General features: G+C 45.4%; 1 protein-coding gene and 2 long non-coding RNA genes across 7 annotated transcripts in view; 1 reads left to right on the forward strand and 2 right to left on the reverse strand.

Annotated features, from left to right (window-relative positions):
• WDFY3 (WD repeat and FYVE domain containing 3) overlaps positions 1–11,300 on the reverse strand; it is a 237,044-nt gene extending 225,744 nt beyond the window's left edge. Inside the window, exon 1 of one of the 4 annotated variants that reach the window (XM_084759373.1) lies at positions 10,969–11,300. The gene's annotated coding sequence lies outside the window, so the exon portion shown is untranslated. Of the gene's footprint in view, positions 1–7,560; positions 7,722–10,968 lie in introns of those variants that run through there. The other 3 variants (XM_084759375.1, XM_084759376.1, XM_084759374.1) reach the window with 3 other exon arrangements.
• A 153-nt stretch (positions 11,301–11,453) lies between these two features.
• On the forward strand, positions 11,454–13,215 carry LOC311584786. Of its 2 annotated transcripts, none has more exons than XR_014774998.1 (2): positions 11,454–12,394; positions 12,893–13,215. It is a non-coding gene; the product is annotated as an uncharacterized lncRNA (long non-coding RNA). The 2 variants fall into 2 exon arrangements; XR_014774999.1 differs by having other exon boundaries at positions 11,454–12,345.
• A 1,210-nt stretch (positions 13,216–14,425) lies between these two features.
• LOC311584790 lies at positions 14,426–24,994 on the reverse strand. Its single transcript, XR_014775003.1, has 3 exons — positions 24,862–24,994; positions 19,394–19,619; positions 14,426–15,124 (listed from the first exon to the last, which is right to left on the reverse strand). It is a non-coding gene; the product is annotated as an uncharacterized lncRNA (long non-coding RNA).
• Positions 24,995–25,552: the final 558 nt, after the last annotated feature.

Raw genomic sequence — 25,552 nt, forward strand, 5'->3', positions numbered from 1 at the left:
GGCTCCCTAGACAAATGAGAGCTTGGATTCAATGCCAGGATTCAATGCCGGGCACTACAAAATACAAAATGTGTCCACATTGAACACGTAAGACTTGTTTTCTTGTAAACCTCTTAAACGCTACAGTGCTATAAGCACGTACTTAGTGTTTCTATGGTATTCGGTATTTTATTCTCGGTATTTTATGTAATCTACGCTGTGTGTGTTAAATGCAAATACTATACTGTTTTCATGAAGCTTTTACCAAGGAAATTCTTTCGCCCCTCCTCTGTCACTCGGACCAGGTATTGCCTTAGGGTCCTCCTAGTGTGACCTCTCAGTGTCCGCCGACCCTCTGTGCACACCAGGAAGTTACTTACCCCTGTGCCTGTACTGTGGAAGTAAAGAAGGGCAAAACCATGTCTTGACATCACTACTGGTAGACACTTCGGGAGGAGTCACGGAAATTAATATTAAGGGCTGCAGTATCTCTTGAGTCTTGGGCAAGGGTTAATCCCTTTTGCTTTTAATTTGGTCCCAACCTGTTACACAACTAAACCAAGTGACATCAAATTACTAGGCATTCTGTGCACAACCATTATTCCCAAAATAAATGAGTTTATTTTTATTTTACACTTGATAACTTAAATATGATGTTTAACGTCTAAGCCAGGCACGACACTGAAGCCCGCATATCCCAGAATTCATAGGAGGATTCCTAAGAAGATTCTTGGTTCAAGGCCAGTTCGTGGCACAGAGGGAGATCCTGTCTCATAAACAAACAACTCCTGGCATCTAAATCACCTAATCCTGTGCTCTAGAAACAGTTAGCGTGGAGTAAGAGCTTGGAGCCAGAGATTCGGAGACTATAGTCAACAAAATCTGACTATGAAGCCCAGGCTGGCCTTGAACTAGCTAATGTAGCAGAGGATGATCTTGAACTTCTGGATTTGACGTCTCAACCTTCCCCAGGCTGGGATTACAGGCGTGGGACACCGTGCGCATCTTATCCAGTGCTGGGGCTGTAACCCAGGGCTTTGGGCATGCTGCCTAGGGATTCCACTGAGTGAACTAAATCCCAAGCCCTTAGCGTTTATTCTCGTAAGACTTACACAATTTTACGATATTACTATGCACACTTTACTCAAATACATAATGAAAACCAACCTCCCGTCTATGCTGTTTTTATAGAACATTGTGCTGACCTGCACTATGTGATGGTGTTGTGTATCGGCTCAGCGAAGTGCACCGCGAACGCCCTTTCCTTCCCCAAAAAGTTCCTCGATTCTGAGCATGCACAAACAGTAAACCATCCCTGACTGATGACTGAGTACTTCTTTCTCTGCACTCATTTACATGATAGGAATGAAAGTACCTAATAAGCAAATTTAGTACTTATTAAAAGAGGAAGTCTTAACAAAGAGGAATTATGATAAATGCCATGTAATTAAAATTTTTACGTGAGTATTGTCCATGGCTGTGACATATTTGCCAAGCTGAAAATAACAAGTCCCTTGCCCAGTTAACTGTCAGTAGAAAATGCAGCAAAGAAACCCCTTTCGTGGGGTTTCTACAGAATGAAGACACGGGATGAAAACACTGACATTCCTGCACTTGCCAACATGTCTCCAAGTGAAGCAATCAGACACTGTTAGTAATAAAATGTAAGCCACTCACTGCAAGGGCACAGAGATGTTAGCTGGGGTGACGGAACAAGAGACTGTTCCCCCTCCCCTGCTACTTCCTATGCATTTATAAATACTGCAAAACAATCAGTAAGGTAATAAACACTGTTTTAATAAATATTAAGTGAAATTAAAACAGGTAAAGTGCTTGTCCAAAGTTGTGCTTAAAATACACTAAGTAAAGCTGGGTGGCACATGCCTTTAATCCCAGGACTCGGGAGGCAGAGGCAGGAGGATCGCTGTGAGTTCGAGGTCAGCCTGGTCTACAAAGCAAGTCTAGGACAGCCAAGGCTACACAGAGAAACTCTGTCTCAAACAAACAAAAACTAAATAAATAAATAAATAAAATACTCTAAGTAACATTCGTTCTGTGAAAAAATACAGTTGTAAGAATTCTTGTAAAAGTGCTGAGCCCTTTGCAAAAATATAATACTCCACAAATCACATGCTTTAGTTAGAGCAGGTGAAAACAGCAGGGAACACAAGACAGTTGGGCCTAACTTTCTAACAGACCAAATAAAGGCCACGTATCTGATTGGTTTTTTTTCCCATTTAGATGGTAGGCCTCTTCAACGTCCATAATACTGGCTTTAGGACAGAGGGAAACTGGCCAGGAGGAAACTTCACACAGGAAGAGGATGCTGGGCTGGGCTGGTACCAAGCATGTACGGATTCATTAGGTGTTGACAACATACCAACTGATGTGTCAGAAACTACCTACCTTGCCACATCGAAGTACCAAAGGCTTAAGAAACAGACAACTAAACTGAGGCAGTACGTGGCAGGGTTCAAAGGTCAGTATTAAGTCGAGGGTCTGGAATGGAAAGGACGGGCAAAGAGGCTGGACAGGGACACAGCTCTGCAGACAGAGCATGCGGAGCGAGGGGCCTCACTTCCGGTCTTCAGCCCGGTCCCTGTACAGTATTAACAACAGATGCTTTAAAGCACTGGTTCTCAACCAAGTCTCGGCCCTTTTGAGGTCGAATGGCCCTTTCACAGGGGTCGCCTGAGTCCATGGGAAAACACAGAGATTTACATTACAATTCATGAAAAGCAGCAATTTTATGGTTGGGGGGGGTTCACCCTGACACGAGGAACTGTATCACGGGGCCATGGCATCAGGAAAGTTGAGACCCACTATAAAAGGACCAGACCATACAGAAAGGGTCCGAGAGCTGCACCGCCTCAGTCATTTAGGGAGAAATGAGAAGAACCACTCTCTCAGTCTGCTGCTGCTTCCCTCATATATCTAGTGACTTAAAAGTTTCTAACCTCAGCTTGCAACCTGACCAAAATGCCTAACTGTAGCCCCGTCCACACCAGCTCTCCCTGGCCTGGAAATCAGTTTAAGTCCTGAGCTTGCTGGCGTAGGGCAGCTTCTGACCAACACAATGCTCTTTTGTGGAACATCACAGAACGGCGATACAGAAATGACTGGAGGCCTTAACATTGTGTGAAACCACACCACACACTCAAACACACTAATAGCCAAATGGAAGCAAAGTTAAAAAGAAACTCCAGGAGGTTAAAGCTCAAACTGAAAAAGAAAAAGAAAAATCGCATCTTTTATTAAACAACCCAAAGTGCGGGGCTGGAGAGATGGCTCAGCAGTTAAGAGCACTGTCTGCTCTTCTACAGGACCTGAGTTCCGTTCCCAGGAACCATCTATACCCTCCAATGCCCTCCTCTGGTGTGCAGTATACATGCACATAGAGCACTCATAAACATAACAAACAAAATCCTTAAGAAAGAAAGAAAGAAAGAAAGACAGACAGACAGACAGACAGACAGACAGACCGACCCCAAGTGCCCAAGAGTACTCTAACGAAGAACTAAAATCGAAGCACTAAACCCAAAGGGGCGATAAAGGAGCCTTCTGTGAAATACACAGCGTAGACGGTCAAAATATAACACATTATGCAAGATCTATAATCGAGTATTTATGAGCTATTGTATTCAACCTATTGGCTATGATGCCTTTTGGTTAAACAGTAATGGGAGGACAGACTCCTATCACTGACAGACGTAACTGTTCCGCCTCCAGCCTCACAGCGCCTCAGGGGCAGTCAGTGCTCCTGTCTCCCAGTGTCCTTCCTGGGAAGCTAAAAATAACAGGAACCTGAGGGCTTGGAAGTCTGAGGATTAAGGACCAGGTGGCTTAGAACTGCAGGTAGCAAACAATGTCTAGGATGCCACTAAAATGTGTGGTGGCGCAAGCCTTTAATCCCAGCACTCGGGAGGCAGAGGCAGGCGGGTCTCTGTGAGTTCAAGGCCAGCCTGGTCTACAAAAGGAGTCCAGGACAGCCAAGGCTACACAGAAAAACCCTGTCTCAGAAAAAAGAAAAAGAAAGGTCGCTGCTGGAATCTGTGACATGTAGACAAAAAAGACAAAAAACAAACAAACAATAACAACAACAAAAAAACACCAAAGACCTAAACCAACAGGGTTGAGTAAATAAATTACAAGGCAATTCCTTGTTCAGCTAAATAAAATAGCAAAGCCATTGGTGCTAGATTTTTTCAAGTTCTACACAGAATCTGACCTGTCGATATCTTGCAAATAAAGACTAATGTGGCCATAAAAAATTAACCCCAAAAGAAAAGAAAAAAAAAGTCCACTAAAGAAAGGCAAAAAGGAGAATGAATGAGTCGAGCCCCCTCTAATGAGCTCTTGTATTTAGCTTGCAGTGATTTTTTCCATGTCTTTGCTCCCGTGTTCCATTATTTAAAGGTCATCTTCCCTAGTGTGTGGCGTTTCTTGAGTACAACAGCAGTGTAGGGATAAGGCAGTGACGGTGAGATGCTTTGCAGGATTTGGGGGATGTCCATTTGAGGGGAGCGGATGAAGAGAGCTATCAGCGTCAGCGTGTGGACCTGCACTTGACCACCTACGCACACAGCTCACCAGGCAGAGCACGGAATCCTCAGTGTGCGGCAGACACCGAAACCACAGGAGCTGGGAGTCACCACAGTGTCACTGGGTGCCCAGCTATCGACGGCAGGTCCCATTTTCATCGGTTCCCTAATTCCACAAACACTAATCCTTTGCAACAAGAACTCAGAAACGGAAACAAGTCTAGCCCTCCTCTGTACCCCAAAGTGGTACAGACAAATGGGAGACAAACACGGTGCGACGTGGGTGCTGAGGGGACGCAAGGGGTCAGTGACGGTGGCACACTTTGATTCTTCAGGTAGAAGTTGAGGACGCAACTCTGTCTGTGCAGAGAATGCAACACAGGCCACAAGTTCCTGAACTTGGAAATCAAAGTCGCTACTTAAGGACACAGACTGCGCTCCACTCTGATCTCTGTGGAGCCAGCCAGCTCTTCCCTTCTCTCTGCACATGGCACACATCCCCGTGTCAGGCCTCAGCACCCGCTCTCCTCACCCTAGTTGCTTCAGGTTTTTCTCCACCAGAGACACTTTCTTCATCTATAAATGTCAACGCCACCCATGTGCCCCAGTCCTGGCTTTACCCTCTGAACCCAGCCTGTTACTCCATGACACTTACAGCACTCGGGGACATAGGGGAGCTGACAGCTATACTGAACACTGTAACCGAGTACAGAATTGTTACATGCCTATCCACGACACTGACAACAGCACCCATGTGTTATCAATGCCTCCAATGACCAAATGACTGAGTACTGTGCCACCTTGCAGTGTGCACAGCAGACGGCAGGTACTCTGTCCTGTTTTGTAAACTGAACAAATAAATGGCTATCAGACCCAGGGCAGGAAAAGCTGGGGCCAGGTCACATGGACCTTTGTCTCCATCTGACCGAGCTGCTTTCCCAGCAATTTCATAGTAACTCAGGAGATGCAAAGATTTTATGCAGGAAAAAATAACTGAAAGGCTGTTATCTCAGTTTTCAAAATAGACAAAGGGACAGAATTCACTGTGGAAAGGGTACAGGGGCATCTCTGTGGAGGGGGCAGGACGGAGCTGAGATCACTGCAAGATCACTGTAACACTTCAGCAATCCCACAAGGGGCTGACAACCAGCTCAGGGAGGAAGAGGCCGACAAGGAGGAATATTTAGAGGATCCGAAACCTCTGTGGATGTGGGCCTGAGGGATCCTGAGGGATGGGTGGGGGTTTCCAGGTCTCAGTCGGGAAGCAGCACAGGCATTGAAGCTTTTATAGCTAAAAAGGCAGGCACAGCGGACAGACACACCTGCAGGAGCCAGCATCTGTCGGGTTTCACGCATGCTGAGGTAGACAGGCCTGAGCAGCCTCTCAGTGGCCACGCGTGGACCAGCACTTGAACACCAGCACACACACACAACCTAGGACTCATGGCTTGGGCTGCTTTTGCCTTGTTTTATTTAAATGGCAGGTGGGCATGGAGCATTTGGGGGGGGGGGGGGGAAACAGTGCGGCCCATCAGTAACATTGGCTGGCGCAAAAGAAATCACGTGAGCCCAGGAATGCTATGGAGGCCACTTCTCAAAAGGAAAAAAGAAAAAAGAAAAAAAGAAAAAGAAAAAAGAAAAAAGAAAGAAAGAAAAGAAATCACACACATACTGTTTCAAAAACCAGAAGTAAATGACTGGGCATTTTGCTTCATGTGAAAAACTAAACATCCTTTATCAGCACAGGTTAATAAATAGTGCACAACAAAAAAAATGATAAAAGATGGCAGCAATAAATACCAAATATACTGAAGTAGGAATATATATTAAAAAGTGATGCCACAATTTTATTCCTATACTAATATAGGAATTTTAAAAAATTTTAATAAAATCTGAGGGTAAGATCAAAGTCCACACAGTTAAAGGTACTCAGACTATAAATGCCCCCCTCCTACAGGAAAGCATCAAAATAACAACTCACTAACCGAACATCCATTTGCTGTTTGGGTTTTTCTCAGGTTTTACTTCTATTGGCCATCCTAAGTATAGGTGAGACTGGGCAAGGAGTGCAGGACTGGGCTACCTGACAACAGCATCGCTACTGAGCCTTCCTCCAACGTGGGCGTGTACACATTCTGTAGACACCCCAAAACCACGTCACCCACTCACACTCTGGATGTCTCCAGGTAGATGGCACTTCTTCCAGGAAGTCCTGACCAACCTGAAGTCTGGGTTCTCAGGACCACCCCCACACACACACCACATATACACTAGGACATCGTGTAGGCAAGGCCCTGTTCAGGGGCATCTTTCACTGAGCTCTAAGTTCTGCTGTGACAAATATTCTTCAAGCTACATTACATGCACAAGATGCTTGCTATGAGTGTAACAGAGGTATGACTCGGTGACCAAACAGGTGTGAGGTTACACGAGCCCGGCTCATGTTGCAGGTACTAAAACTATGAGTAGGATTTACTCACTTGTATTCTAATGTAGCTGCTTATATATAAACTTCTAACTGTTGTATTTTACAATCCCTTCCTAATTGATAATATAGTATTTTAAAAATTAAACATTTCTTTACTAGTAAAATTAATGCTTAGAGCCAGGCATGGTGGCGCACGCCTTTAATCTCATCACTCGGGAGGCAGAGGCAGGCGGATCTCTGTGAGTTCGAGGCCAGCCTGGTCTACAAGGTGAGTCCAGGACAGCCAAGGCTACACAGAAAAACCCTGTCTCGAAAAAAACAACAACAACAAAATTAATGCTTAGGGAGTTGGAGATGGCTCAGCAGTTAAGGGTACAAATTGCTTTTCAAAGGAGTTGAGTTCAATTCCCAGCACCCACATCAGGAATCCCACAACTGCCTCCAACTTCACCTCAAGGGAGTCCCATGCCTCTGGCCTCTAGCACACATGTGCGCACACACACACTTAAACATAAATAAGCATTTAAAAATTCTACACGTTTATAATGAATTTATATAATTCAACCCAGCCTTTTGTCCACACTGGAACCACAGCTCCATTCTCTAACTTACCACTTAACTGAGGCTAGTCTGAAACTTCTGGTCCTCCTGCCTCCAGCTCCCAAGTGCTGGGACCACAGCTGCCTTTAGCTTTACAACTGTAAGAAATACATCTAATGAGCTTATAAGCAAATAAACAAACAACCTGGTGAAATCGATTCAATGTGAAGTCAAATTGATACCCAAGCTGCACAGCAACTAAGAAACATCCTTGCTGATTATGCTATGGCCATCAAAACGCGAACATGGCTGACAACTAAGATGAAGATTTGTTTCACGGAATGTCTGTCCTAAACTCCCTGTTGTCACAAATACTACTGAAATTAAGAGCTAAGAAGTCAAAAATATTAAAAGCATATATGCACATAATATACATACAGCAAGTGGCCAAAGCATTATCAGCTGACAATAACAAGGGCTGACAAAGGTGTACTACGCTGAGTTTGATAACAGTGCATCGATCCTTATGCTAGGACCTGTAAGTCCCACCTCTGCATGGTGAGTCAAGAAACCTGCATGCTGAAGTTTGAAATTATCTTTACTCATAACTAACTAAAATGGAGAGTTCAAACGTACACCAAGCATGAATGGACGAAACATGAGACCATGCTAAGAAATCATGGCCCTCAGCTGAAAAAAGAAACTCAAGAATATTCTGGAGCTGGTTGGAACCAGCTAAACAGAGGCCCTGGTTGAGTTTTCAGGACTTTCCCATGTTAGTGTATAAAGCTTAACATAGGCCATGGTGAGTGTTACACTAGGGTAATTACCAAAGCTGCTAACATTTACCAGCCCATGACTATGGACTGCTATATGACACAGGAGCTCTGCTTAACACACGAAGACACGAAAGGCAACATTCTGTCCGATGCACCCGGAACCGCGTTCTACAGAAGCCGTAACGGTTGTCAAGGGTTACAAAGAGGCACGAAAGGCCTCCCCAGTCTGTAATAGAGCCTGCCCAAGCGCACATATAGGGAAAATTTCACTTGGTGGTGGTGATTCCTGAATAAACCAAACCTGGAAAAAAAAAAAACTAAAGACATCATTAATCTGTGAACTGTGTTACTGATAAATCTATCAGGTATGCAAGAGAGGGCTGGAAGTCAGTGCAAATGCCAGACAAGTAGTTGCACACAACACAAATAGAAGCGAAGATAAAAATGCAGAGGGGTGGGTGTGAAATTGTAATCACAGAAAACACTACCACTAAAACTGGAGTGTGGGTGGGCCTGGGGTGTGACTGCAGAGCAGCATGCATACCTGGGTCACCCAAGCAAGCCCTATGACCGAGCTCTTTCTCCCGCAAGCCTATGGCTCAAAAATGCCATGCTAGTATGACTCCCGGATACATTTTCACGTTTAATTGGTGCCCTAAAACATCAATTACTCCTCTTAACATATATCAGCTGTCATCGCTGGCTCTAAATTTAGACCATCTGGGCCCTAGACTTTCAAAATTGCCTAATTCCCCATCTGTACAACATTGGGCTCCACATTTTCCTAATGTGTGACTGAGAATTCATGAAAAACGGCTCGGTATGTTATACTGCTATACTCCCCGTCACAGACCTTAGACACAGCCAGGTGCAAAATACAGGTTTTTTGTTTTGTTTTGTTTTGTTATTTTGTTTTGGTTTTTTTTTTTTTTGAGAAGGTGACGCGTGTGCTGCTCAGACTGGCCAACTACTAGGTTCAGCTATTTATTCTCCTGCCTCCGCCTCCCAAGTACCAGCACAACAGGTATGAACCACCACACCCAGGCAGGGTATTTATTCTGTAACTATTATGTCCAGTCGTTCATAATCTTTTGTGGTTCCAGATAAGAGTGGGGTGGGGAGCGCTAAGATATGCTCTATCCTGAGGATAATTCCCGGAAACTCTAGGACCCTACTACATGCAGCACATTAGCAATATTTAGGATGATAATGTCAGGTGTAAACAGTGAAGGCTTGCCAAATTCAGCATCTTCAAAGTACAGAATCTGATACTGGAATTTTACAGTACTGCTTAACTTTCATATTTTTCAAGTAACTTCAGAACCTCGTGTTTTCTAACTCATATCACGTTTGTACAGAAATTTTGTTAGAAGCATATTTTTACATGAATGGCTTTCAACTAAGGAAAAAAACTATTTAAGAACCTGTATCTCTATTTGTTTGAAGCAGAACTGTTCTAAGTATAACACATACTGATTTCAAACCCAATGCAATACGGATTTTTTTTAAAGTATAGAAGTGTATCAAGCTAGCTAATTCTTACACTGCTGGGCCCACGATGAAAGTTTTTGTTTTTATTTTTTAAAGAGGGAATTTTTTCATATATATATATGTATGTGTGTGTGTATATATATATATATACACACACATATATATATACTAGTACCACATTTAGTTTTCCTGTAAAACAGCAAATTCTTTCGTTGGTTTTGTTATTTTCACTTGTAATACGTCTTGATAGTGAAAACGAATTGATCTAAACCTGCCTGGTAGATACCAGCCTGGAAATATAAGCCGTCTGTCTGGACGCAAAGGACTTGTTTTTCTTTTCTGTCGGCTTTTCAGACAACATAATAAGCACTTGGTATTGACCCATCCACAGCTATTAGTGTACAAAAATAGTTTGTCATATGCATAAGCACCATTTTCCCACAGAAAACACTTAGCCATCGGTGAGGTACTGAAAAGCCATGCATATGGTAAACATCTGTTAGACCCGATTTTTTCCTATTATTTCTACGAAGGAAGACTTCATATTCTGTCTCTCGGACTCAAATCCTCAAAAAAAAAAAAAAAAAAAAAATCAATGGAACGCAGCACCTCCGAAGCAATCACTGCACAGAGGGCTCTGGTTGGAAAGGTCACCGCTGCTTTTTAAACCCCGCCATAACCATGGATGTTGGTGATGCCCACCACAACCCTTACGCAGAAGCATCCCAGGTCCTTTCCACCGTGAAGGGTTTCTAGCTTGGGCGTAGAGGGATGAGCCAGGAGAGGCCCGCGGCCCTGGAGACGGCGCCCGAGGGATGGAGGCCGCGCTCCGCTGCGCCCTGGCGCGCGAGGGGGAGGGAAGGGGGGGGGGATCCGGGAATGGTCACCCGGAGGGTCCTTCCGAAGGGACCCGCCTGACCCCCTCCCATCCCGGGGGCAGCCAGGTTACGCCCCCGCCTGCCTGGAGCGGCGGTCGCCTCCCCACCCCCCACCTCCCTCCCCACCCCCGAGGCCCCCCGCACGCCCCTCCGCGGCCACCCGGGAACCGACGCCGACGGCGCCCTCTCCAGGCCCGGCGGAGGATGCGGGTGGGGGGAGCGGCTGGGCCGCGGCCTGTCCCCGGCGGCGGGCGCGGGGCCGCGCGGACAGCGCCTCCGCCCCGCAGGAACAAAGCGCCCCGCGGACGGGCGAGCGGGCGAGCAGCACTCACCGCGGACCGGGCGAGCCTGGGCGCGGGGTCCCGGAGCCACCCCCCAGGCCGGGCCGAGCGCCCGCTGCAGTCGGTGAGCTGCGGGACCGCCGGGCGGCAAGCCGCGCTAGGCGGCCGGGGCAGCGACGCCGCCGCCGCCGCTCCCTCCTCCGGCCTGGGTCCCTGCTCCGCCGCGTCTTCTCCCTCGCCGGGTCCCCGCCGCCGCCTCAGCCTCGGCGCTGCACCGGCTGCTCCTCTCCATCAAAGCCGGGCCGGGCCGCGGGGAACATCCCGGAAAGTGAAGGCTGGTGGCCGTCTCCCGCAGCTGCTGGTGGCCATCTTTAATCCTCCTCCTCCTCCCGCTCTCTCCACCTCCCGCGCCTGCTGACGGACGGCTCGGGATCCTCCTCCCGCTCCTCCCGCTCCTCCTACCAGGCCGGCCACAGAAATTGCAGCCGCCCGGCGCGGCCCCTCCCGCCTTTCCTTCCTCTTTCCCACTTCCTTCCCTCGCCGCTGCTCCCGCTCTCCCGCACCCTCGGCGGGAGCGCAGCGGGGGTCCGCGCTCCTCGCCCCGGTTGCCGGAACCCCGGGTCCTCGGTCTCGGCGCTCACCTTCTCTGGTTTCTCGGGAGACCCTGCTGAGAAAGGACCGCCGCCGCGCGCGCGCGCCCCTGAACCCTACACCCATTGCTGGATGCTGTCACCAGCGATGGCAACACGCAAGCCTGCGTTCATTTTTACTCTAGCTAGAGTACAAAAGAACTGCCCACGCTAGCTCTTTCACTATGCAGCCTCGAACCCCCACACACACACCTTGCCTGGTGCTGCTCAGGACCCCGAGATTCCAGGGTCCAGGATTGTCCTGGGTCGGTGACCTTGAGACCTTCAACTGAGACGTTAGGTTTGCCCGTTCTGGAAAGAGCGTTATTTATACCTCCCACGGACCCGACCAACACAATGTTTGGGCCAAATAAGTATTGGTAAGCCTGAAACAGTTGAGCGGGCATCCGCTGGTCTCTGTGCATAGTCAACCCAGCCGACCATTTGGGTCACAGATCTGTTCTGGCAAATGGGGACAAAACTGAGTCAGCATGAATGGTTGAACTCCTTTAAAACAGCTCAGAGTGGGGAAGTGGCTGTACAGAAACTGGAATCCTGAGCTTGTTTTCCCAACGCTGCAATCTACAGCAGTTTGAAGATTTCCTCTAAGGGGGAAAACAAAAAAACCCACGAAGCAATTTGGACTTGCTGCTTCCTTTTTTAAACTCCAGTTTGTGTTTGGAATTGGATCCAGTTGTAACGATTTACTCACTGTTTGCTACATCATTACGCATTGCTGGCACCCCCAGACGTTTATGTTGCCCGTGGTATGTTGAGGCCACGGCAAGGAACACGCCAGGTGTGGAAAGCCATGCTTGTTAGGCCCGTGCTGGGGCTGCTGAGGCAGGGTGAGTTTGGGGAGGGGAACGGGTGAAGACTTGGAGGACTTGCTCTGAGTTTGAGGCCAGGGAGGGAGGCAGGGAAGGCAAGAGAGTAGGGATAGGCTACAGAATAAAGATTTAGATCTTACTGAGTTCTGAAAAGAATATGCCAGAACAAGCCTTTATATATATAAAAAAAAAAGCCTTAATAACAAGATCAGCATCTTCTAAGGGGCAGGGGTAGGGGAGCGGAGGGGGTGAGGTGGTGGGATACAGGATTCTGATGTTTTTATCTCTAGTGCTCACAAAGTAACCTGTAACTATACAAGCAATTCGTGTATGTTAATTCAGGCGGCGCCATCTGAAGAATTCTTTTAAACCCAAACTGTCTATGCTATAGCATTCTATAATACAGTTTTAAATAAATCATTACAGGCCAAGTCACGGTGTGGGGGAGGGGTGTGCCTGCTTCTGTTTTGGTGTCGCTGCTCTTAATCTTTGGACTCTTTGATGTTTATTCTTTAGGTTTTGTTTCTCCAGTCTATCCTTCGACAAAAAGTACCACAAAACTCTGGACTCTTAACCCTGGGAGCGTGATGAAAAGAAAAGCTATTGGGTGACTCCATAGGATGAGAAAATCAGTTGAGTCAACATCATGACCACCACGCACTTTGAAACGGAAGATTTTCAACTAAATATGTGGTTTCAGATTCTTTTTACTGAAATTTGCTTTACACTGAAAGAAAAAAATTAGTGAAATTGAAGTCATTAGTACATTGATTATAAATGGGTTTTTTGTTGTTGTTGAAAAAAATAACACTGCAATAAAGTTCAAGGCTACATCAGTATGCAAATGCCTCAGTTTTCTTGTTGGTGTCACTTAGACAATATCTCACAAAGGGTTTTTTTTTCCCCTAGTGCACAAACATAAATGCAGCTGCCTTCTCTTGGTTTACTGAGCCATACAAATATCAGTATTGTAAGAATGATCAGGAAAAGACCCTGCCCAGTGGCCCTTTTCTCTGCTCTGCCTCAGATCTGTCATCACCACAGCCCTTACCTTCCTTGCTCTTTGTTGCCGGCCAATTGTAGTTTCTGTCATCTTGGGTTTAAGCATTTAAAAAAACACAAAAACAAAAACAAAATTGGTGAGATCAAGTTCTCCAGCAACATGACCTCTGTGCCATAGGTGTTCCCTGGGAGGAGTTGACAGTCCTCATAAAACAAAGACTTGTGTTAAAAATGCGATAAGCCCTTTGTGCGGAGGCCAGATGGAAGGAGCTCCAGGCATGTGCGGCAAACTCCTTGGGGGATAGGGGAAGCTGAAAGGCTATTTCTACACAGTTCTGCGCCAGGAGTCTGCTTCCTAACTTCAGTTCAGGAGGGGACTGTAGGCAACATCGAGGGAGAGGCTGCCACACCACACGGTCAAGGTGACTGCAACCTCCGTGAACACAACCCAGTAAAGCACAAGTGAAAGATGGAGGTAGGAGAATCAGGAAACAATGCCATGGAGAGAAAATCGTGTTTTAAATGAGAAAGGCGGTGATGGTTAAGATAAACGATGAGCTGAAAGTTTTCTATCTACACAATGGCTTCTTTTATATTTTACTACAAAGTGGAAGAATTCATTTAAACTTGGGCATATGGGGTTATATATATTATATGATATATATATATACACATATATATATACGTATATATGTGTAAATTCTAGAATTTTAAGATGTTACTAGAACATAGAGTGCTATGGATTCAGGGGCTTTAGCCGCTGACATTCAAATTTTACTTAGCTGCTAAATTATGTCACTTTTACATTTAAAATGTATTTTTCCATTTTTCCAGGTTATTAGCTACAAACAATAAAATTACCATATTGTTCTCCCTTGTTTAGAATAACCAGATGGAAGAGAGCAAATGGGGGTCTCTGGGGGGGGGGCATGTGAATGGAATGCTCCAGAAAAACACACCCCAAGAAAGAAGACAAAGTTAAGCAAATGGTCAGTTTTATTCGCACAATCTCTGTTCTTTGTAAAAGACAATTAATTAGTTCTGTTCCTTGTTTTCCTCTGCTGGACTGTCTAAAATATCAAGCGAATAATGACAAGCCATATTTATCTGCTGATCAAAACCAAGTATCATCCTTCCCTCCTCAATTTAGAGGACTCCTTATAATTAACTGATGAGCTGTCCCCAAGACGGTGCCATTTAGAGTCATTACTGACTCTAATTGGGGAGAAATGCATCTGGAAAGGTCCAATTAGAGGCATTTTCTGTTCTTCTTGTACATACATTCAAAGGAGGTACTGGAGCGTTCCTTTTGTTTGGGGGGCTTGTGGCTCGGTGTATTGCTTCTGTTTATACTTAAGTAATGAAGCTTCCGAAAGCTTTAGAGTAACAAGACCGCAGGCGGAAACAGGACAGCCACAGTCCCCTCTTGATTATCACACTGATCATGATTATAATGGGATTGGGATATTTGGAAGATCTCGTTGAAAGGAATCCTATTTCTGCACAGAGTTGACGCCTCTTGATATTTTGTCATTGCTTGTGCTTTTGAGATGATTACTGTATAGGCCAGGATGGGCTTGCTCGGCACAACTCAAGGCCATCTATATGTTGATTTTTCCATTTCTTCATATTTCTTGATGCAGTTATGAAGAGTTTAGAACCTTCAAATGAGCATATTTGTGATTTTTTTTTTCACAAGTACAAGACAGCAGTGTGTGTACTGGGTTTAAGTCGCTCATCAAACACCTACAGGAAAAATGTCATCAAAGGCTGTCAACAGCCACGTGCATGGGAATGAGGGTAGCCTGTAGCTAAGTCCCAAATCCAGAGGCACCAGTGTTGCAGGGGTTCATCTTGCCCGTGGGAAAGGGAAGCCAGTCAAATCATTAACTGTGCCCTATGCAGTTAAATACATTAAAATTCATCTTTGGAATTTCTGATCACTATTGGCCTTTTTCAGAAAAAAAAATGCAAAGGAATAAAGTTAAGGAAGATAAATGTGGTAGTGAAATTTGAAGGCCAACCTGAGCTGCACTTTGTAGAAATATGAAAAAAAAAAAGAATAAAGTCGAGTTTCCTGTTTACAAAGCTAATAACAATTATTTGCAACAAACAAGTAAAAAGCAAGTTGGACAGGAGTTTAAGGGAGTTTGGGATCAAAAAGTGTAAGGTGAGCTCTCAAAAGCCACTGTTATTTCATGGGTTGCTTGGAGGGCTCAAAACAAAAGCCGATTACAAACACTTAAATAAGGTAAAATACTGCCATCTACCGGCTACAGTGAAAATGGCACTCAGACCTTTATAAGCAAGGGGGAGAAAATCTGGGAATTTATTGTCTTTTGTTTATCTGGTTTTTTTGAAACAAGGTCTCCCTAGGTAGCCCTAGTTGGCTTGAAATCTCCACAATCCTGCCTCTGCTTGCAAAGAGCCGAGATTATAGGCGTACACTGCCACACCTACTGTCTCAAGTAAAGCCTCCCCTACTAGGCAAACACTACCAAGTTAGCCCCATCCCCAGCCTGTCTGACGTCTGCCAATCGTGCTCAAAATATAAGGGGTGTTGTATAAATATTTCACTTATTTTTCTTTTCCTTTTTTATTTATTTATTTTTATTTTTATTTTTTGGTTTTTCAAGACAGGGTTTCTCTTTGTAAGCCTTGGCTGTCCTGAACTTGCTTTGTAGATCAGGCTGGCCTCGAACTCCCAGCAATCCACCTGCCTCTGCTTCCCAAGCGCTGGGATTAAAGGCGTGCGCCACCACACCCGTCTTAATTCACTTCTTATATTCAAATTCAGGACCATTAAATTGTGTACCAGTACCAGGTCGAGGATACTGGAGTGTTCGGTTCTACCCTAACAGTGCACACGAAGAATTGTCAATGGGCGCACAACCAGAGCCCTGCTGTACTGATTACAATCGAAGCTCGAACCTGTCAAGAAGTGTCCTTCCTGGCTGTCTCAAGTTTAACTGCTTCGCTCAGAAACCTCCCAAGACACATTTGTGACACTTCGAGTTCTTTCACCTCTCCACCAAGCTCATTACTGAACACTATCAGTTTGACTTCCTGCATGTTCTTAAATGCGAATGCTGCTTTCCACTTTCTCTGATGCCACTCTGGTTTCCCCATTATGAACAGAGTATCACTTCTGGTCCACGCACACTTCGCTGAGCTCCTTCCAATCCGTTGTTTCTACTGAAGAAATAGTCATGGCTTTTGGGACAGGGCATGGTTCACCAGCCTCCAGTGGCTCAGCTCAGAACATGGTATCTTGCACTTTTTCATGCTGGCCTGCTTTTAGTCCCTTTATATCATCCGTCTGCCACGGGACCTTTATACAGTCCAACCACCTGGCCTCTTCTTCACCTGCACCAAAAACATCCTTCCTCTGTGACACTCATCATGAGTGTGCTTTTTTGTTGTTGTTATTGTTTGTTTTTATTTTTTTCTGAGACAGGGTTTCTCTGTGTAGCCCTGGCTGTCCTGGGCTCACTTTGCAGACCAGGCTGGCCTGGAACTCACAAAGATCTGCCTGCCTCTGTCTCCTGAATGCTGGGATTAAAGGTGCACTGGTTTATTTTCTGGCTTACACCTGAAAACTCAGTAGGGCAAGTCAGGGTTTGTCGGAGCTTTTCACTGCTCCTGTTTTGGTTACATTACTTTCCATTAAAAAACCTTTAACTCATAGTAGAAACGTATTGACAGGCTTAGTGAAGTATATTAACCTAATGAATGGATAAAATATTCTGGATTATTGATCACCTTAAACATGGGCTCTGTTGTTAGAATATTCAAATATCCATACAGTTCTTTTTTCATATTTCTTTGCTATCTGTTGTGCTAAGACTAGAAAACACAATTTTTTTTTCAGCACAGTTGCCTACTGGGCTCTGCTATTCGAGTCACAGGGTCGCTCACTTGGAAGCAATCTGTCTTTAAGACGATATTTTACTTGGGAAGCATCTGTGAGTGTCGACTGAGCTTTTCATAGACCTTCTATGGCTGATATTTCATGTTTTGTCTCTTCCTTTCCTCTTGGCATCTGCTACCTTTAAAAAAAATAAAGTTTCTTTTTCATGGAACTTTTGGAAGAACTTCCATGCAGTGAAAAGTAGGATGACACAACAACAAATAAAAAAACCAGAAACACAACCCACTCTTTTCTTGTCTTCAATCTAGTTATTTATGTTTATTTCATGTATGTAAGTGCTTGCACACATGTGTGTGTGTGCACCGTGTGCCTGGTGCTCTGGGAGGCCACAGGAGGATGCTGGACCCTTGGAACTGGGGTAACAGATTGTGAGCTGTGCCTCTGGGAGAGCAGCAAGGATCCTTACCCACTGAGCCATTGCCTCTGTCCCCGACCCCTTCTCCTAATGCATCCCTCCATGGCCTGAATCCTGCTGTGTAGACCAGTCCAGCCTCCAACTCATGTCATCTTACTATGCAGCCCAGGCCAGTCTTGCTATGTAGCTAACCCTAACCCTCAAGCTCATAACCCTCCTGAATCTGCTCCCATGGTGCTGGGATTGCAGATGAGCACCCCATGTCTCATTCTGTATTTTTAAAATTTTTTTCCCAATAGTTTGGCCCTCTACGTAGACTCATTCATCAATAGAGAGGGTTCTGTTTCTTGCCTTCTCAAGAAATTAAATCCGATATTGAATTTAAGGTCCTGTAAAATCAATTACATCACACACACACACACACACACACACACACACACACACACACACACACACTATGCCAAATATTTTTCAAATAAATCTGAATTCAATTCAATGACTGTGAAAATGAATTTTTATGTGTCAGCTTCCCTGGGCCATAGATTGCTCAGATATCTGGTTAAAAATGACTCTGCTGTGTCTGAGAGAGTATTCCTGGTGAGACTGGTGCTTGAAATCAGTCCCCGCCCCCTAAATAAACCTATGACATTCAACACTGACTATAACTACATGTAACTTCTGGGGTGTCTGGTTTGGTTTGGTTTGGTTTTGAAACAGAGTCCTATGGCTCCATGAGTACTGGGGACCTCTGGCCTCCCCAGTTCTGAGGCTACAGGTGCACATACCTCAGTTTCCGATATCCACTCCCCTCCAAGTCTGGCACTGACTTCCTCCTTTTCCTCTCTGTTGAAACCCTCACCAAAGTCTTCAGTGCACTCCTAATGCAACAGGAAATAGCATCTCTCACCATCCTAGACTTCCTCTTCCCTCGTGCAGGTGCACCGGCCCTGCCTGCTGCTTCTCACGCCCTCTCCCTGTCTCCCCTTCATGTGGTCTGTTTCCTCTGCCTGACTCCGAGTCCCTGCTTGCTAAGGGGATGCTGTCACCCACTGCTCTGTTCAGTAGTCTAGTGACTCCAAGGCTGCACAGATGATATAAACCAGTATATCTAACCCAGACTTTCAGCCCAGAGCCAATTGTTTTCTTTTTTTTTTAAGATTTATTTATTGTATATACAGTGTTTTGCTTGCATGTATGTCTCCACACTAGAAGAGGGTACCAGATCTCATTATAGATGGTTATGAGCCACCATGTGGTTGCTGGGAATTGAACTCAGGACCTTTGGAAGAGCAGGCAGTGCTCTTAACCTCTGAGCCATCTCTCCAGCCCTGCCAATTGTTTTCTTGATGCTTCATACTCAGCTCTATAAAGCTGGGACCGTTTCCTAAACCCGCTTACTCCCGATGCTTGTCTCAGTGATGGCGCTCTGCATAAAAATTGTTTTATGAATGAAAACCCTCATGGTGTTCTGGCCGGGGTGGCAGGCAGAGGTAATGCAAGCCCAAGGACCTACATCTCCTGTATTCTCAGGGTCCCCACACTTCCTGGGGAATCAGGACTGTCCTGCCTCCACTGCTGCAGTAGACGAGGTCACCAGGGAAAGGCAGTGACCGGTCACCCTCCCAGGCATCCTGCCACCTCCTCCCAGTCCTCCCTTCCAGGGAGGGCACAAGGAGAAGCTATCTATACAGAAGCAGTGCACCAGAGATGCAATTGGAGGAGAACTCACCATTCTTGTTTGTTGTTGTTGTTGTTGTTGTTTGTTTTTTCGAGACAGGGTTTCTCTGTGTAGCCTTGACTTTTCTGGACTCGCTTTTGTAGACCAGGCTGGCCTCGAACTCACAGTGATCCGCCTGCCCCTGCCTCTGCCTCCCAAGTGCTGGGATTAAAGGCGTGCGCCACCACCGCCCCGGCAAGACTTGCCATTCTTGTGTGTGTGACCTGCCAAAACATTTCTTGTTTTGAAATCTAGGCTCAGACCTTTGACTTAGCATCTTTGCTTCTATTTCAACAGCTTCTACTATTATGGGAAATTGAAGGAGAAAGGGTGGATAGAAACAGACTGCTCAAGTTGTGACCTAACAGCACAGTTTAAACTACTCTAGGAACAGAAAGGAGACATTGGAAACTTTCATTTCCACCTGCCTACCAGCGCACGAAACCACAACTATTAGTACAGAAATGTGCAGAGGTAGAAACGAAATACTACTATGGCTGCCAGGAGAGTGGAGAGACCACAGATCACCACCAGCTTGTTTTTTAACAAAATCTCAACCGTTTGATGTTACCAATAAAGACTCGGGAGCCAGAGGCTGGGGTGAAAGACTGATAGCTCAGAGAGGCAAAGAAAGCACCCAGCTGGCCTTCCTCCTCGGCCTATGTCCCAGAAGGAATCTCTCCTTCTTTCACGTTGTGTCAAACAAAAAACAAAAACAAAAACCCCAAACCTTAAACTGACTGTCCCTTCCTTCTCTTCCATTCTCCTGCCTTACTGTTAATCTTGCTGTTTTTGTTTTGTTTTGTTTTTCCTATGTTCATTCCCTGCCAACTGGTTGTTTGTTCCACCTCTTGACCTAGGCTGATGTTATTTAGTCTTGTTTACAGTATTCAAGTAGAAAGCTCTTGGATTAAAGGTGTGTGGTAGGGCTGAGCCACACCACAACTAGAAACAGGTTTTTTTCCCCCCAGAAAACAACACAATCTCAGGGTCCAGAGTGTGCTGCCTTCAATTCCTTAAGGATTCCTTAGGAATTTATCAAAGGCATGTACCTCCCTTACAACCCAACTACCCTAAATAGGAGGGAAAGGAAATTAAGGAGAACAAGAATGAAACCTTCTGAGTATCAGTTCCGAGGGGCAATTCCCAGCGGAATCTCAGGAGTCTAGCAGATCATCTGACAGAAGAAGCCACACCAAACCTGGAGCAACCCACTGAGCTCGCCACCTGCCCTCCGCCAAACCCTTCAACTCCCCGTGCCATGGGCAGGAACCCCTGATCTCTCACTATGGTTCCCTAAATGCCTTCTCTTTTTCTTCTGCTTCCTTCTCCCAGCTTCCCCCCTCCTAATTGATGGTCCTGGGCGGAGTCTCGAATCATGTCTTTTGTCTTGAGCTGAAACTTATTCTGAGTCTATCTAAGATCTTTATCAGTTTGTAGAAACAAAGTCTCAGTTGGGGTACAGCCACCCAAGACTGATTTCACCTTGGGCCCAGCCTAAGACAAGGTTAACATTCTCTTCACAAGAGTGTGATGAAATATCCTCCAACATTCCCCCCTTTTTTGTCTAAATAAAAAGGAAAGATTTTAACTCTGCACGGTAAAACTATTAACAATAAGGAAGTTATTTCTGCCAAGTTTTCCACAGTGTCCAGCTTGGTTGTATTTGTCAGTCTTAGGATCAACTGTTTTTGAGTTCAAAGTTCTGTAAAATGTTCAGTCTCCTATGAACCTAGCAGTTTGAATGTCCTCAGCAGTTCGTAGCCTGAAGCTGATCTTTGGGTGTTTGTCATCTTAGTGGCAATCCTGTCTAGGTAAGAGACAGCAGTCAACCGAAAGGTACCCACGGTTTGTGCAGAAGAGGCATGGGGCAGTTTCCCCCAGTGGTTAGCATTACCACAATCCATGTTGACTTGTCACTGCAGGGCCCAATAATCTTCTTGGAGACCTCGAAGATTACTGTTAGAAATGGCCACGGTTTATTGTAAAAACTTAAAACATTTTAAATGCCATATTCAGCAGAACTCTGAAAGGTTTGAGGACCACAATCTAGTAAGTACATCTGAGGTATGAAAATTTAGTTCCTAGTTATCTGTTTCAGACTCAAACCTGAAAACATGTATAGGAAGTTAGATGAAGTTTATTTCTAGAACTAGTTAGTACTCTGTATGACTACTAGTATCAGCCGGGTGGTGGCGCACACCTTTAATCCCAGCACTTGGGAGGCAGAGGCAGGTGGATTGTTGTGAGTTCCAGGCCAGCCTGGTCTACAAAGTGAGTCCAGGACAGCCAAGGCTAACACAGAGAGACCCTGTGTCAAAAACAAACAAACAAACAAAAAACAAAAGACTACTAGTATCACAACAGAAAGTTTATACATACATAATAATCACTCAGATTTTGAGGTAATATTTATACCTTAAGATAATTTTTAGAGTCAACTAGAAACCAAAAGGTTATGAGATCAGTGGCTATAGAATAGTCCCTTATTTTTTGTTTACCTCTGTCCTATACCAGGTGGCTCTTTCGATTTGAGGCAGAGATTTTGGATTTTCCTTTAAGAAGCATTTGTGGGCTTAGAGAAGGAGAGTGCCCCAAAGCCAGCTTTAATTTTTAATTGAACTAGGACCACAGAAAGGCCATTTGTCAATTAGGTGGGTAGGGCCAGTTTACTCTTTTTTCTTGTCACATTTTCCCTTGATGTTCTGTCCTTTTTCTTCAGATGTTTCACTTGCCCAGTGGTCTCTGGATTCCTTCATTGGATGCTTTTATTCTCCTGGAAATATAAAAACAAAACCTTGGCCCAACCCTAAATCTGGGGTGTCCTTTTTTTTTTTTTTAAAGATTTATTTACCTTATGTATGTGAATGGTCTATCTGCATGTCAGAAGAAGGGATCATGCCAGTATAGATGTTGTGAGCCACCATGTGGTTGCTGGGAATTGAACTCAGGACCTCTGGAAGAGCAGTCAGTGCTCCTAACTGCTGAGCCATTTCTCCAGCCCCCAGGGTTTCCTTTTTTGGCAGGTTATATCTTTCCTAGGGCAAAATGGTTGTTTTTGTTTTGCTTTGTTTTTGCAATAGAAAATGTATTATCTTTCAATTGAAATTCTTTTGAAAAATGTGAAACTAAATATACCTTAGTATAAGGTAGATAAATATACTCATATTCCCTTTTCTCTTTATATATAAATTCAAGGTTTAAGTGTATTGGACATTCACCCTGGATTTCATCCTGCCTTTTGCAAGCAGCTTTTAATTTTTTTTTTTTTTTTTTTTTTTTTGGTTTTTCGAGACACGGTCTCTCTGTGTAGCCTTGGCTGTCCTACACTCACTTTGTAGACCAGGCTGGCCTCGAACTCACAGCGATCCACCTGCCTCTGCCTCCCAAGTGCTGGGATTAAAGCCACCACGCCCGGCTAGCTTTTAATTTTAAACCACTGTAATTCTTATGTGCCTGCCTCTGCCTCCCAAGTGTTGGCATTAAAGGATGCACCTTCCAAGTGCTGGGATTAAATGTATGGACTCACTTTGTAGACCAGGCTGGCCTAGAACTCACAGAGATCTTCCTGCCTCTGCCTTCCTGAGTACTGGGATTACAGGCCTATGCCACCATGCCCGGCTAACCTCAATCTTAAATCCAAAGAGTGCTGGGATTGCAGATGTGCACCACTGTGTCCAGCTGAGTTCAGTCTTTTGTTTTGTTTGTTTGTTTTTTCGAGATAGGGTTTCTCTGTGTAGCTTTGACTGTCGTGGATTCGCTTTGTAGACCAGGCTGGCCTCGAACTCACAGCAATCTGCCTGCCTCTGCCCCCTAAGTAGTGGGATTAAAGGTGTGTGCCACCACCACCTGGCTATCAGTCCTAAAATGAATTGGGTACATGTCCTACTTAGGGTTTCCATTGCTATAAAAAGACATCATACCTATGCCTATGACAACTTTTTTTCTTTTTCATTTCTTTCTCTCTCTCTCTCTCTCTCTCTCTCTCTCCTTTTTCCTTTTCTTATTTTTTTGAGACAAGGTTTCTCTGTCTAGCCCTGGCTGTCCTGAAACATTCTCTGTACACCAGGCTGGCCTGGAACTCAGATATACAGCTGCCTCTGCCTCCTGAGTGCTGGGATTAAAAGTGTGTGCCACCATGCTGGCTGACCATGGTAACTCCTATAAAGGAAAACTTTTCATTGAGGTTGACTTATAGTTCGGAGGTTTAGTCCATTGTCAGTATTGTCACGGTGGGAAGCATGGAGGGACATGGACAGACATAGTGCTGGAGAGGCAAACAGGAGGAAGAGAGTGCCACACTGGGCCTGACCTGAGTATCTGAAACCTCAAAGCCCAGTGACACACTTCCTCCAACGAGGCCACACCTTCTTATGGTGCCCCTCCCTATGAGCCTATGGGGCCATTTTCTTTCTTTTTTCTTTTTCTTTTTGTTTTTTATTTTGTTTTGTTTTGTTTTTTCGAGACAAGGTTTCTCTGTGTAGCCTTGACTATCCTGGACTCACTTTGCAGACCAGGCTGGCCTCGAACTCACAGCAATCCACCTGCCTCTGCCTCCTAACTGCTGGGATTAAAGGCTTGCGCCACCACCGCCCCGCTATGGGGGCCATTTTCATTCAAACCGTTACAGGAAAGCACATATGCATGTTCTGTCTTCAGTGAGCAACCTGGGCAGTGAGAGAGTGGAATGTTCTGACTTGGAGACACTGTGAAGAAAAACTACTCCTGAGGTAGTAACATCAACGCCAAAATCATGCATCCTTCCACGTTTCAGGAGCAAAACAGCCTGGAGCACCGTGGCCTGACTAAGGAGCACTCTTATCTTAGGTGAACAAGATTCATTAACTGGGGGCTGGAGAGATGGCTCAGTGGTTAAGAGTGCTGGCTGCTCTTCCAAAGGTCCTGAGTTCAATTCCCAGAAACCACATGGTGGCTCGCAACCATCTGTAGTGTGATATGGCGCCCTCTTCTGGCCTGCAGGTGTACATTTAGACAGAGCACTGTATACATAATAAATAAATATTTTAAAAAATTCATTAACTGAGCTGGGCGTGGTGGCGCACGCCTTTAATCCCAGCACTCAGGAGGCAGAGGCAGGTGGATCTCTGTGTAGGCCAGCCTGGTCTACAAAGCGAGTCCGGGCTGGCCAAGGCTACACAGAGAAACTCTGTCTCAAAGACAGAAAGAAAGAAAAGATTCGTTGACTGTACATTCTGTGCACGCTTCTTTCCTAAAACTGCATAGTGCTGCAAACGCCCTCATTTATGATTCTTTCTCCTAGATGTGGCAGCAGAAGAGAAACACCCCCTCACCTCTCACATCCCCACTTCTCTCCCCCGCCTCCCCTCCCCCACCTCTCCTCCTCTCCCCTCCCCCCTCACTGGGCTGTCTGCTTTAGACACACCCCACACTTCCTCCCACCTGACTTTGTAAACAAGGGCTCACGCTGTAGCCCTGGTGGTCCTGTAACTTACCGTGACTGGCCTCAAACTTCTGTCTTTGCTCTGCAGGCACTGGGATGTGCTGGTTACTTTTCTCAACTTTACACAAACTAGTGTCACCTGGGAAAAAAGGAGCTTCAACTGCGTAATTGCCTCCTTGGACTCAGCCGGTGCGCGTGGCGATGGGGGTGCATATTCCTGATTGGGGTTGAGAAGGCCCAGCCCATGGGCGGAGCTACTCGCAGACGTGGGGCCGGGTTATATAAAAACCATAAACTGACCCACCGGGAGCACGCAACGTTCTTCCATGGTGTCTGCTCCACTCCGTGCCCGGACTTCCTACCGTGGATCCCTCAGCGACAGGCTGGAAACGTGTAAGCTAAACAAATCTTTTCTTCCCCACGTTGCTTTTGTTCAAATTTTTATCACAGTAAAAGAGAAGCAAACTAAAAGATGAAACTACAGGTGTAAGCCACCATTTCCAATAACTATTTTATTTGTTTGTTTGTTTGTTTTTCGAGACAGGGTCTCTCTGTGTTAGCCTTGACTATCCTGGCGTCGCTTTGTAGACCAAGCTGGCCTCGAACTCACGGCGATCTGCCTGCCTCTGCCTCCCGAGTGCTGGGCAATAACTCTATTTTATATACCTGGTCTCTGGGATATTATCTCCCATCTTCCTATTTCTTTTATAATTATCCCCGTGGGGAGATAATCAGTCCAGGCTGAAGGT

Source organism: Acomys minous, assembly GCF_964271855.1.
Source record: "Acomys minous genome assembly, chromosome: 15".
NCBI lineage: Eukaryota > Metazoa > Chordata > Mammalia > Rodentia > Muridae > Acomys > Acomys minous.